At 46.3% G+C, this 13,531-nt stretch overlaps 1 protein-coding gene across 4 annotated transcripts in view; it reads right to left on the reverse strand.

Annotated features, from left to right (window-relative positions):
• Positions 1-3,870, reverse strand: part of PAK3 (p21 (RAC1) activated kinase 3) — a 131,096-nt gene extending 127,226 nt beyond the window's left edge. For 2 of the 4 annotated variants that reach the window (XM_081563907.1, XM_081563905.1), the window contains exons 1-3: positions 3,575-3,849; positions 2,571-2,636; positions 2,343-2,452 (exon numbers count right to left, since the gene is read on the reverse strand). The gene's annotated coding sequence lies outside the window, so the exon portion shown is untranslated. Of the gene's footprint in view, positions 1-40; positions 455-2,342; positions 2,453-2,570; positions 2,637-3,574 lie in introns of those variants that run through there. The other 2 variants (XM_081563906.1, XM_081563908.1) reach the window with 2 other exon arrangements.
• Positions 3,871-13,531: the final 9,661 nt, after the last annotated feature.

Consider the following 13,531-nt stretch of genomic DNA (forward strand, 5'->3'; position numbering starts at 1 on the left):
GGGTTGGTTCCACTCCAGCTGTTTTTCCCTTTAAAACTACCTTCTCCAGACGTCCCTGGTGGTCTAGCGGTTATGACTTCGCCTTCCAGTGCAGGGGCACAAGTTCAATCCCTGGTCGGGAAACTAAGATCCCATGTGCCACATGGCATGGACAAAAAACAAAACAGACACCAAAAAAACCCTTCCTTCTCCAAATCCAGGACCCTCTCACCTCAGGGCAAAACCCTGGCCTCCATCTCCACTGTGTGGCCTCCAAGATTGCCCTATTTCACTTCAGTGATCAGGCGCCCAGGCCTTATCCTGGTTTCTATTCCCCACCTTCCTCTCTTTCCAGCCTTCAAGCTCTACTTCCTTCATTTTGCTTCCCGCCAGCACAGCCAGCTGTGGCTCTGCCATCTTGCCCTCCCTCACATCTCCCTGGGTGTCATGCAGATTGCCCCAACCTGCAGATAACTGACCAATTGTGCAAACCAGACACAGATCCATTGCACTGATTAACATTTCCAATTAAACTCTGGGTTAGGCTATATCAGTGACTCCAGTAATCACCATGGAAAGTGAAAGTCGCTCAGTCGTGTCTGACTCTGCAATCCCATGGACTATACAGTCCATGGAATTCTCCAGCCCAGAATACAGGGGTGGTTAGCCTTTCCCTTCTTCAGGGGAACTTCTCAACCCAGGGATCAAACCCAAGTCTCCCGCATTGCAGGCGGGTTCTTTACCAGCTGAGCCACAAGGGAAGCCCACGGAGGTAAATGCAAATACCTTCCCAAGGAAGTGGGGCACGAGAGGAAGCAATACATTCTGAGAGGAAATGGAAACAGACTGCTAGACCCGAAGGTTCATCTGGTACCCCTAAAGCAGACTTGAAATGTATGCCAGCCTGTCACTTAATTGGAGGCTCAGGCTTCACACCTGAAAATGGAGGACTCGGGTCCCTGGCGTCTGAAGGCTTGCCCTTGCCCGCCCCCTGCTGGAGAAGCCGAGTAGTGCCTAGTGCCGAGCTGGCAGCCAAGTCCGCCCTACCCCGCCAGTCCCTGTAGAGGGAACCGTCTGGCCTCCAGCAGGTGGTGAGGTTGGGGGGAACAACAGGGTAGCTTAAGCTGCACTCTAGATGCCTCAGCAGCTTCACTTACCTTCTAGGGCAGTGGTTTTCGCCATCCCTGGCCTGCACAGGGTCCCATGGGCCCCTGGGATGGAGGGCTTTCTTTTTGAGCATGGGCAGATACATACTCCCATCGCCCCAGCAGGGGCCCCAGGCCCAGCCCTGGCCCACTCCATGTAAAACCAGTCAACCTACCCTCTGGGCCAGGTTAGAAGCTCCCTCAGTCCTTTCTGAGGTCCTGGCCCCCCACTCCCTTCTCCTTACCCAGGAGGAAGAGCCAGTTGTAGAGGGTACCCAGCTCATCATCAAATTTCTTCTTCCTTCAACCAAAGCTACCGGCTCCTGAAGGCAACTTACCTGGGTGGGAATGCTATTGATTCCCCAGCTACTCAGAAATTGTCCCCCTAAGTCTGGACTAAGCCACAGGTGCCTCAGCACCAAAATTTCCTCTAGTTCACCAGGGAAATCAGGGCCTTTGGGCTCCTGGGAAAACGCTGCCTTTTTCTTCTTTCTCTCTATGGTTTTATTCCTACCTACCCCACTGACCTTACCCACCTACTCTATCTGATTTCTAGATCTGATTTTTTTTTTTTTTTGCCTTGGCTACCCACTTTGACGTCACAGTAGCTCAGCCTCTGACCTCGTAATAACAGTCTCTGATGGGAGTAGCACCTCCCAAGCCCTGCAGTTATTCCTCGATTCCCTCTCTTCTCACGTCTGTCTGCTCCCCTCCCCTCAAAGACCTCAGCAAGCTGGCTTGCTCTATATTCCATTTCCGCCTCCAACTCTAAAAATCTGCTACCTGTGGGAATGGTCAGCTAGTCAGCTACTTAGAATGTCCTTAGGATGTTGTGGCCCCATGCCTGTACCTGTATCACAGGCGAACCCCTCTTTTCTGTTAGGTCTCTCCTACAAGGCCCACTTGCCTGCCTGGAGGCTTGGAGGGCCTGCTACTTGACATCCCAAGGTCCTCCTGCCCTCGAGATTTCGCAGCTGTCAGCTTTTACCCGTGTATGTCCCAGTCTCTCGCTATTTTGCCTCTTTCATGGGGGATGAGGGTATGATATTTGTATCGAGAAACAGAGGCTGACATGACTCTATCCAAGCCCGGGCCTGTTAATCGTCTATTACCATATTAAGCCCCTTTGCCCAAAGGTGTCTTGAGAGGCCTCAAGAACCAAATCACAGACCTGCCCAATTATAACTTTGCAGATGGCCCAGTGAAAACCGCACTGACCTTTACACCTCGGTCATCCCAGAACAGGGCCACAGTGTTGTCACCAACAGGAATGGACCTCCTTCTGTTCCAACACCTCAGACAGCCATACAGTTGGCCTGGATTTGAGTCTGCAAAACCATGGGGGGAGCGAGACTAACATGGCTAAAGGCTTTCCTGCTGAAAACCAGTTTTTAAAAATAGCACTGCAGCCGCCCCCTTCATACTTCCCAAAGCCAAGCCACTCACCCTTCTCTCCTTGGCTTCTACAGACCACAGCCCAGAACCCTCAAGTCCAGAGTCTGGCACTAGATTCTGGAAGGTGGGACCAAAAAAACAAAACAAAACAAGTGGGGCCTCTGGCTCCCTCCCTTCAGGCACCGCCCTCCCTCAGCTCCCCCACCCCACCCCTCCACCACCACCTGGGGAAGGAGAGAACCTGCCAGAGCAAAAATGAGAAAGGTCCAAGTCCCCTCATCCCAAAGTGTGGCAGGTATCTTGGCAAAGCCAGTTCGCAAACTGAGGGCAAGGGCCTGGCAAGCTGAGGGGGACTGGGATCGGGGGCAATGGACCTGGTGACCCCGCTCCCCAGACAAAGACAGAGGCCAACTGAGGGACCCTGGGCTTTCTAGGGACATTATTGCATCATTCTAGTCCCCACAGGAGAAGAAAGGAGGTCTGCTCTGATTGCCCTCCACCACCTCACCAAAAGAGGGGAGGGGGATGAAGAAAAATAAAGAAAGGGGGAAAGGCGTCCATTTAAGAAAATCGTCACTTTTTCTCTTTGCTTCCGTCGGGCTGTTCCCCCTCCCCCGGACTCGCCGGGCCGCGGCCACACCCCCTCCCCTTGGGGGCGGGGGGGAGCGCTGCTGTCGCTGCTCCAGTGTCTGGGGAGGGAGGCGGGAAGATGGTATAAGACCTACACCCTGACGTAGCTCTGGGGGCGGATTTTGCCTCGAACGGCCCAGGCCCCAGCAAGCGAGTCTAGGACTTGACACAGCAAAGGGGCCCTGGTCCTCCGGGAATGGCCCCGACACACCCACTTGTCCGCGATCGCGAGCCGGGATTGTGCACAGTGCGCGCCGGGTGTCAGGGCTCCGGGGGAGGCAACGTAGGGGACTCGAGGCCAGGGCTCCGCGACAGCGGGAGAAGGGTCCGAGCAGGTAGAAAATCGGCCCGGCCGCTTAAAAGCAGAGCCCAGCCGCCACCCCCTTCCCCAGAGCGAGCCGGGTGCCATTCATCGCGGGATTTACCTGCCACTGGTCCAGCCACCCCGTCCAGACCTTGCCTCTCCCTCCGAGCGCTCGGGCTGGCTGGCGGGGCTGGGGCGCCGCAGCCCCGCGGCCGCAGCCGCAGCCCGGGCTCGGCCCGCTCCCCACCCTCCTCCCCCGGCTCTCCTCCCGGCCCTGCACACTCGTTCCGGGCAGGGGAAAGCTGGAGCCCCCCGCGCGAGACCCCAGACTGTCCGCTGCCCACAGCTGCCCGTCCGCGGTCCAGCCCTGCTGGGCAACCGCTCCCTCGCCCTGCTCCGCTATGACGTCACCCGGGCTCTGCACCGCGCGGAGGCCAATCAGAGAGGGAGCAGAAAACTAAAATCACCCTGAGTGGGCTACTGGGGACCAATCTTTTGTTTCCAGGCAGGAAGCGCCTGGGAGGAAAAAAATGAAGGGGAGGGAACAGGGAGAGGGAAAGGAAAAGGAGATGGAAACTTCTACACTGTCAGGGTTGTCTAGACAGAGGTGGGGCCGTAGAGGAAGAGGTGCACCTGACAGTGGGAGAGGAGGGGGGTTACTGAGTATAGCTTCTTCAACTGCTCCCCGCAGGAAGACTGGGATTTCAGGTACATTTTCAGGGAGGAAATCTGTGCAGCTACACAATCACTCTTTACTGGGGGAAAATGCTATGGATTTGGGACACCACCTGTCAGGCAAGCAGGTGACACTGATGGGAGTCTCCTGAATCCACAGTAAACTGAGAGGCATGTATGGCAGTGGGGTGCAAATCGATGACAATCTAGATAGGAAAAACACCCTTCTACGCATGAAACACACGTTTTAAAAAAGCATTATACATAAGGAGAACTATTAATCCACTTCAAATATATAGGTGCATATGTGTGGGTGTATATGTGCTGTGCTGTGCTAAGTCGCTCCAGTTGTGTTGCACCTTTGAGACCCCAAGGACTGGAATCCCGTGTGTATGTGTGTGTGTGTGTGTGTGTGTGTGTGTGTGTGTGTGTCATTATATTACATTATATTACCAATCGCTAAGATGTGGCTGTCTCTGTCCATCCTTTCACTGAAACACTTCATGGCATCGCTCGTCTTTAAGAAAAAGTTCAAAATTTTGCCAATGTCAAAAGCCTTCTAAAATGTAACTTCAAATATAATGTTTCGTTAATCCAAAATCTATCCTCCCTAGATTATGTACATTAGATTATGTAAATTAGAGTAATTTGGCTAGGTTATGTAAATTAGAGTAAATCCCAGCAAGAAGCTAGTAAGCTGTCATCAAAAATGACCAAAAATGCAAAATAATAAGTACATTCAAATTATAATGATGCAATGCAAAATATGCCAGCAAAAATTAATCAGAGATGAACATAAAATTATAATAGTTGGGTTAAAGAAGTAAAATTATGGGTGATTTTTCACTTTCAAAGTTCTTTTTATAAAGATGTGTGTCTTCACATACTTTAATGGTCAAGATGGGTCATGACCCTCCCCAGTGCACTTTTATCCAATTTTCTCAATACTACATAACATCTAGCAATCATTTCGGCATGAAGTCAACAAAAGAAGCTTCAAAGTCAAGAATGAACTAATACATCTGCCAGGGTCCTTTTAGGAAAAGTCTCACACACCAGGCCCCTAGACTCACCAGAGACAACATCTGAGGAACCTGGCGATTGGGATGACTCTTTGGACTTAATTCATTTTATTTTATTTTTTGGTGGGTATTAACTTCCTTTTACTTTTAATTGGAGGATAATTGCTTTACAATGTTAGGTAGGTTTCTGCCAAACATCAACAAGAATCAGCCATAGGTATACACACGTCCCCTCCCTCTTAAACCTCCTTCCCATCTCCCACCCCATGGACTAATTCCTTTTAAACTGTGTTGATACTGGGAATTGAAAAGAAAATAACAGTGACCATTCAAGTCTATGACAGAGCAGGAAAGAAGGAGGCAAAGACTAATTAAACCACATACTCCTCAGACATTAAGGATCACTTTGCATTTTACTTTTTATTTTTCTTAATTAAAAATATATTTATGCATACATGAATATTACATGAGTTTTGCAGAACTGGCATTTATGTATAGATCTGAGTAAAAAGCCCATGCTTTTTCTAATATGATGTGATTTTGTTAAAATATATATTTTCTTTGAAAAAAAATCTGAGTATATCAGCTTGATTTTCTTTAATCAGGCATTTTTAAATAGCTTTTGTTTTCAGTGTGGTTATTGTCTTCTAATGCAAAAACTCCTCCTGAAATCCTTGATTAATAGGTTTAAATCATGATGGTTCTGCTTCCAATGATCTCACGGATATTTTTTTAATTAACTTTGGGGTTAAAAAGGAGGAGCCCACCACACTGATTTTTGTTTTTACATCATAGTAAAAGTCACCTAAATATCACTGATATAAATGAATGTCATTTACTAAATGCTACATCTCTGATTTGTAAAATGCACTTCTTTGGGTTATTTTAAACAATAAGAACACATTTAAATAATAAAAAGATATAATGGGATTTTCCTGGCTAATGATTTAACTTGGGTCTTCTAGGCTATTGATTTAAACTGTAATTAAAAGGTACTTGATTTCACCCTAATCCTCCCATATACCTCAGCTATAACTCAGAGCTATTTATGCCATCACCACACATGGTTATTTAAATGTTTCATGCATGTATTTCTTCTCTCTCTGGTGATTACAGAAACTAGCACAGGGCCAAAATCCTATTAGGTGCTTGACAAATTAAAACATACTGGTGTCATAGAAAAAGGACTGGACTTAGGAGCCGGGATCAACACGAAAGATTTCAGTCTTGCGGTGAAAGGGTGATAACCTATATCATTATTTTTTTTTCCTATATCATTCTTGATACCATAAAGCAGTCTTTACTGCCTTTGGGGTTTGTTCTCCAGGAATACAGGATAACTGCATGGAACCTTGCAGGGAAACTGAAATGTCTTAGAAGATTTCATGTGTTCATCAATTCCCACTCCTCCCTGCTCCCTTCCCCCAAGCTCATTGATTTAAGGATACAACAACATTATCATAATAACCTCTTGCCATGTGCATCCTGCCTCCTAGGTTACATACCACTTTCATATCTCCTCGTGTGATCCTCACAACAACGACAACAGTGTGCTGTGGCAAATATTATGACCTGCATTTCACAGATGAGTGAATGGTGATCCAAGGGTTGAAAGTAAGATCAATCTCTCTGTCCAATGCCTCAGAGAGATGGTCCTAGAAACCAGGTCTCCCATTGTCCGTTCTGTTCTTTCTACCACCCTACATGGCAACTTCAATAGTATTTTTCCGTCGGTTCCCACCAACCCGACCAGCCCTTTGACTCGCATGAGAAGTGAGAGGCTCTGGGATAGGGCTTGTAGCAACAGACATAAACTGAGTATCTTCAAACTGTCTCAGCCAAATCCCAACTAAAGGGAACATTATTGTTGGGGTTGTTTAGTCACTAAGTCATGTCTGACTCTTTTGCAACCCCATAAACTGTAGTCCGCCAGGCTCCTCTGTCCATGGGATTTCCCAAGCAAGAATACTGGAGTGAGTTGCCATTTCCTTCTCCAGGGGATCTTCCTGGATCAGGGATTGAACCTGGGTCTCCTGCATTGTCAGGCATGTTCCTTACCGCTGAGCCACCAGGGAAGCCCAAAGGGAACATTGCTCACTCTCATATACCATTGATGGCAGTGTAAAATGGCACAGCCTTTTGGAGGGGAAGTTGGCAATACTTAGGAAATTTTTACTGCATAAGCTACTTGATCAAGCAATTTCAACTCAAGGAATTTGCCCATAGATATACTCATAAAAACATGCCAAGATATGTTCAAATATGTTTGATGCTGAATCTTATGAGAGAATGAAAAAAATCTTACATAAAGGACAACCTAAATGATCCTTATAAGGGAACTGTTAAAGAAATCACAGCATATACATGTTGTGGAATATCATATATCAGCAAAAAAAGAATCAAGTTGATACCTATGTATGGAAGTAAAAATACACCTTGACACATTATTGAGTAAAAAAGAGTTGTAGAACTTGTACTATTGTTTTATTTTTGTTTAAAAAAGTGTGTGCATGTGTTTAAGTTGGAATTATACACACCAAACCAAGCTTCCTCAGTGGCTCAGCAGTAAAGAATCCACTCGCAGGTCAGGAGATGCCCACCTGCCAATGCAGGAGATGCAAGAGATGCGGGTTCGATCTCTGGGTTGGGAAGATCCCCTAGAGGAGGGCATGCCAACCCACTCCAGTATTCTTGCCTGGAGAATCCCATGACAGAAGAGGCTGGTGGGCCGCAGTCCATAGAGTCGCAAAGAGTTGGACATGACTGAAGCAACTGAGCACATACACACCAAACTGCTAATAGAGTTAACCCTGGGAAATAAAAGGGTGGGAAGGAAGACACATGGGTGTGTGTGTGTGTGTGTGTGTGTGTGTGTGTGTGTGTGTGTGTGTTGTGGGGGAATGGTGTTTTCTTTATATGCTTCTGCATTGCTTATACATTTTTTATAATACACAGTATTTTGTATGTAAGAAACATTAAAAGGGGAAAATACAGCTTACTTTGGATTAAGAAAAAACAAAAGAAACAAAAACATCCCTACTATCCTAAAAGGTATCTGAATGCCAGGTCATTGGTTCAGGCCTGGCAATAAAGTCTCTGATGTTCCAGGCTGAGCAGAGCCATACCTGGGCAGGCACTGGAGGCTGGGCAGAAATGTACAAGCCACTGAACAAAAGCAGCCTGTATTTTCTGGCTTCCTCTCCACACCTGCCTCAAGTCCCAAAGCCAGAAATTATTCCTGGTAGTCAACTCTGGGTCTCTGTGGCTCTTGCTCTTCACAGTTTTTGCTATAGCAGCTACACTTGGGGAAAAAAGCCTACTGCTCTGAATACAAAAGAACCTGGCTTGGCAGCTAGTGCACAAGGCATTGTCTGGGAGCTTGCTGCCCACTCCTCTTTCATCTGGGTCTGCTCATTCTAACCTATCGCCATCACTGTAGTCAGGCCCTACTGGGATCCTTCCCAACCTCCCCACCTTCCACTCCAATCATTAGGGGCTCCAGCTGTCCTCTAGGAGGAAACGTGCTGGGTAGCCTGTTGAGCAGAGGTCTCATCCGACATTGCTTAAAACCAGAGGCTGGGGAAAGAGGGAAGCCCATAACTAGAAAAACACCATTCTCGTGGGTCTTCAGAGTTATGGACAGGGCATCAAGAAACCCAGATTCTAGTCTAGCCTGTGGCTAGGATACCTTGGGAAAGACAAATTTCCCTCAGCTTGAGATTTCTCCATTGTGAAACTTGTCCTGCCTATTTCCCTGGACTCTTGTATGGATTTGTCATTGCTTTTTACTCACTAGGTTATGTCCGACTCTTTTGCGAACCCATGGACTGTAGCCTGCCAGGCTGTTCTGTCCATGGAATTCTCCAGACAAGAATATTGGAGTGGGTTGCCATGCCCTCCTCCTGGGGATCTTCCCAACCGAGGAATCAAACCCATGTCTCCTGCATTGGCAGGCAAGATTGTTATCACTGAGCCACCAGGGAAATCCAATGGCTAGTGGAACAGGAGTGGTTTTAACATGTTTTAGAGTTACATGCCTCCTTAATAGACTTGATGAGTCTCCATTTACATATACTCCCTGTATGGTGGGACCTTGGGACTTGGGGGTATCTCTCCTCACCTTCCCTTGCTATAATTACTGCCTGTTAAAGACCTGCCCTGTACAAGCTACAAGCTTTCAGAAGCCCACAGCCTCTGCCCTCCTCCCCTCCACCAGGGAGTTAGTGAAGGAAAAGCAGAAGACAATTAAATGCAGGTGGATGTGGATGAATTAATATGAGAATTAGGAAGGTCCTCTCCTCTGACTTGGTTTTAATTAACCCCATTTCCATGGTCCTACATATCAAACCACATGATTTAATTGAGCTGATGCTCTGTCTGATTTTGTTCCTAAGTGGATCACGTTATATGTTCTTTCCCCACACTGCCGTCCAAACCTAAGTCAAACTGCAGAGTAAACTGAATCTGGAAAGTTGGTTTCATTGCTCTTTCCATTTTACTAGGGGAAAAGAGAGAGAGAATGAGAAAGTGGAGGACAAAATCTAGGGGACAAAGAACCAAGGGGAGAAACAGAAATCCAAATCTTAATTTTTTTTTTTTTTTTGTGGACTGGCTGGACTATGATGTCATGCTTTCTCAGCTCACCTGTGATTGGCTGCTCAGTTCAGCATCTGCTGAGAGCTAAAGGATGATTATTTGCCAGAGATACAGACCTTTCAGGGAAGCTTTGAATCATTGCTGGTTGTCGTGACAACCTGGGCAGTGTCTGCTCCTGATAACCACATAATGAGGTTGTCAGGAACAGAAGTGGCCCTGTCCCCACATTCAACCTTCCCCTGTGAGCAATAGCAAAGCAGTGAGCAATAGAACATTTCTCTTGGGAGGCGAAGAGAAAACAAAAATCACCGACAGGCATGGTGGAGATCCCCTCAGACAATGTACGTCAGCCCAATCCTGGAGAAAAATCTCCTTGAGGAGCTCCTTACCTACTATTGGCAAGTTCCCACCTAAACCATTATGTCCACTACAAATTCAGTGACCTGACGAACAGGTGGTGGAAGGGTGAAGCCCATCTCTGCAAGCATGCAGAGAAGCTGAACAGAGGGCACTGTGAGTGGAATATTAAACTGATATGGGCAAGGTGCATTACCTCTCTTCAAAAGATACCATCATGGCATGGTCGAAGGTCAATGGAGGGCATGTGGCAAAGATGGCAGGGCATAGCCATATCTGGTCACCAAAGCCAGACACAAAGGGAGCCTGAGGAGGATGAGTTATGTGTTTCTCTTCCTGATGCTTTCATTTCCCTGGAGGTCATCACCTCTCTCTACATAATCTTAGGGCTCCAGATGTTCATGAGAGGGAATATCAACTGCATCTCTGTGACACCTTCTACACGCAAATCTAATGTGATTAGCACCTACTAAGGACAGGGCACACCGTTAGGTGCTACAGATACTACACAGTTGAACTAAACTTGGACTGTCTCCTCAAGGAACTTGGGATCTAGTTGGGGAGAAAAAAATACAAACCCAAGTAACTGGGATACAAGAGAGGTGTAGTATCCCAAGGAAAATCCAAAGTCTTAGATTTCAGAAAGAGGAGAATTACATCCAGACAGTTACACTCCAGTTCCAACCCATCTTTCCAGGTTCTTCTCCCACCTGTCCTCCCTTATACTCCAAGCGTCAGCTCCATCAAACCAATATCTATTTCCCTGATAGGCCTTGACTTTCACACTTCTGTGCCTTCCCTCCTGCTCTTCCCTTTGCCTATCATAGCTTTCTCTCTCTTTTCCCTGCATGTGTGTGTGTATGTGTGTTAGTTGCTCAGTCATGTCTGACTCTTTGCGGCCCCATGGACTGTACCTCGCTAGGCTCCATGGAATTTTCCAGGCAAGAATTGCCCACTCCAGTGGGTTCCCCACCCAGGGATCAAACCCGGGTCTCCCACACTGCAGGTGGATTCTTTACCAGCTGAGCCACCAGGGAAGTCCCTTCTTTCCCTACATGGTGAGATTTAATAAGTATTTCCAGACCCTACTCAAATAACATCTCCATTGATGCACAAATTGTTCTGATGTTTATAACCCACTGTTATCTGTACCTGGTAGACATGGATGTTGACTGACATCACTGCTGGGTACCATATTCCAATTCAGCAACATACAACAGAACGTTGAGACAATCAATTTTGGATTATTTGGGGGGGAGTGAATAAAGTCTTAAAACATCTTATTAAGATGATCAACAGAAACCTGTTCTTCTGCTACACACTTTCTATAACTGTTTTAAATTTTGAGAAATTGCAGAAATAGTACAGAGGGTTCCCAGGTATCCTTCAATGAGTTTTCCCTAATGTTTTGATACATTGTATTATGTTACTTTATACAGCCACAGTGCCTTGTCAAAACCTGTGAAACTGACATTGATACAGTACTACTAATTGAAATACAAGCCTTTTTCAGAATTCACCAGTTTTACATGCACTCTCTCATTAGATAATATACGAACTCATTTGAAAAGCAGCAAAACTATTCATGGTAGATAAGAATGTCAACTTTTTTCCCCCTCAGGCCCATCCCCTCTGAAAAAAGGCCACAATCTCAAGAGTCAAAACTTGCTTGGGACTGAAAGAGAGAAAAAGCTCAATGTTCAGAAAACTAAGATCATGGCATCTGGTCCCATCACTTCATGGGAAATAGATGGGGAAACAGTGGAAACAGTGTCAGACTTTATTTTTTTGGGCTCCAGAATCACTGCTGATGGTGACTGCAGCCATGAAATTAAAAGACGCTTACTCCTTGGAAGGAAGGTTATGGCCAACCTAGATAGCATATTTAAAAGCAGAGACATTACTTTGCCAACAAAAGTCCGTCTAGTCAAGGCTATGGTTTTTCCAATGGTCATGTATGGATGTGAGAGTTGGACGGTGAAGAAAGCTGAGCGCCAAAGAATTGATGCTTTTGAGCTGTGGTGTTGGAGAAGACTCTTGAGAGTCCCTTGGACTGCAGGGAGATCCAATCAATCCATCCTAAAGGAGATCAGTCCTGGGTGTTCATTGGAAGGTCTGATGTTGAAGCTGAAACTCCAATACTTTGGCCACCTCATGTGAGGGGTTGACTCATTGGAAAAAACCCTAATGCTGGGTAGGATTGGGGGCGGGAGGAGAAGGGGACGACAGAGGATGAGATGGTTGGATGGCATCACCCACTCGATGGACATGGGTTTGGGTAGACTCCAGGAGTTGGTGATGGACAGAGAGGCCTGGCGTGCTGCAATTCATGGGGTTGCAAAGAGTCGGACATGACTGAGCGACTGAAGTGAAGTGAAGGAAAAACAGCCCTGCCATTCACTAGGCTGGGAGGACAGACAAATGAACTCAAGCTGCAAAGTTAGCAGGAAACACAGTTTCTCCCAAGGTTACATAGCATTTGTGAAATGACATAATGACCTCCATCTTCTTTGAGTGACTACTACTATTGATACTGTCTTGCCAGTGATGGCTCAGATCCACTTTGCTATTCTCATGTATTACTAGGAATACCAATTACTAAGCCACCCTTGCCTCATGACAGTAACCAATTCCTACTCAATCCCTCTTCTACTGATCCCATCTCAGAAACTGCAATCAATCCAGAAATCATCCCTGCTTCCTTAGACCCTCCACAGAATCCTTCAAAAGATGTTCCCTCCTCCTCCTCTTTTCAATAGTGGTACCCTAGGGTTCCTCTGGAAGGCATTTCCTCAATGCATATTGACTTTGTCCAACTGTATTTGACTTAGTCCAATACATTTGACTTTGTACAACTATAGTCTTGTCTCTGATAGCCTTTTGCTTATTAAGCTTTAACATAAATAATGCAACAACCAACCTATGGCTATCCGGAAGGCCCCGTGAATTATCAAGAGTTAACCATATTTCCTTGAATCTACCTAGAGTCACACACTATACCTAAACTGAGATTTACATAGTAGGTACCTAGTAGTTTTTCACTGATTTGATGTGGGGTTGTCATATATCAGATTTGTTGGAATGGTACTGGATCCAAGGAAAATAGCCCAGAGAAACAGTATTGTATAGAAGTTCAATATGCAGACTCTGAAATTAATCTGCTGATATTCAAACTCTAGATTCACTAGCTAATAGCTCTGAGACTCTGGCAACTTATTGAGCCTTTCTGAGACTCAATTTCCTCATCTGTGAAATGGGGATCTAGTAGCACCTCCTTCTTAGGGTAACTGGGAAGAGTAAATATAGATTAAATGCCTATAAAGTGGGAAAGCTTTACGGCAGTAGTTCCCATTTGCTGCATTTGGAATCACTTGGTGATCAGTATAAAACACCGGTGCCTGACCCCTGCCCAGAGATTCTGATTTAAA

The sequence above is a fragment of the Giraffa tippelskirchi genome, chromosome X (assembly GCF_054371585.1).
Source record: "Giraffa tippelskirchi isolate mGirTip1 chromosome X, T2T-mGirTip1v1.2.pri, whole genome shotgun sequence".
In the NCBI taxonomy this organism is placed as follows: Eukaryota; Metazoa; Chordata; class Mammalia; order Artiodactyla; family Giraffidae; genus Giraffa; species Giraffa tippelskirchi.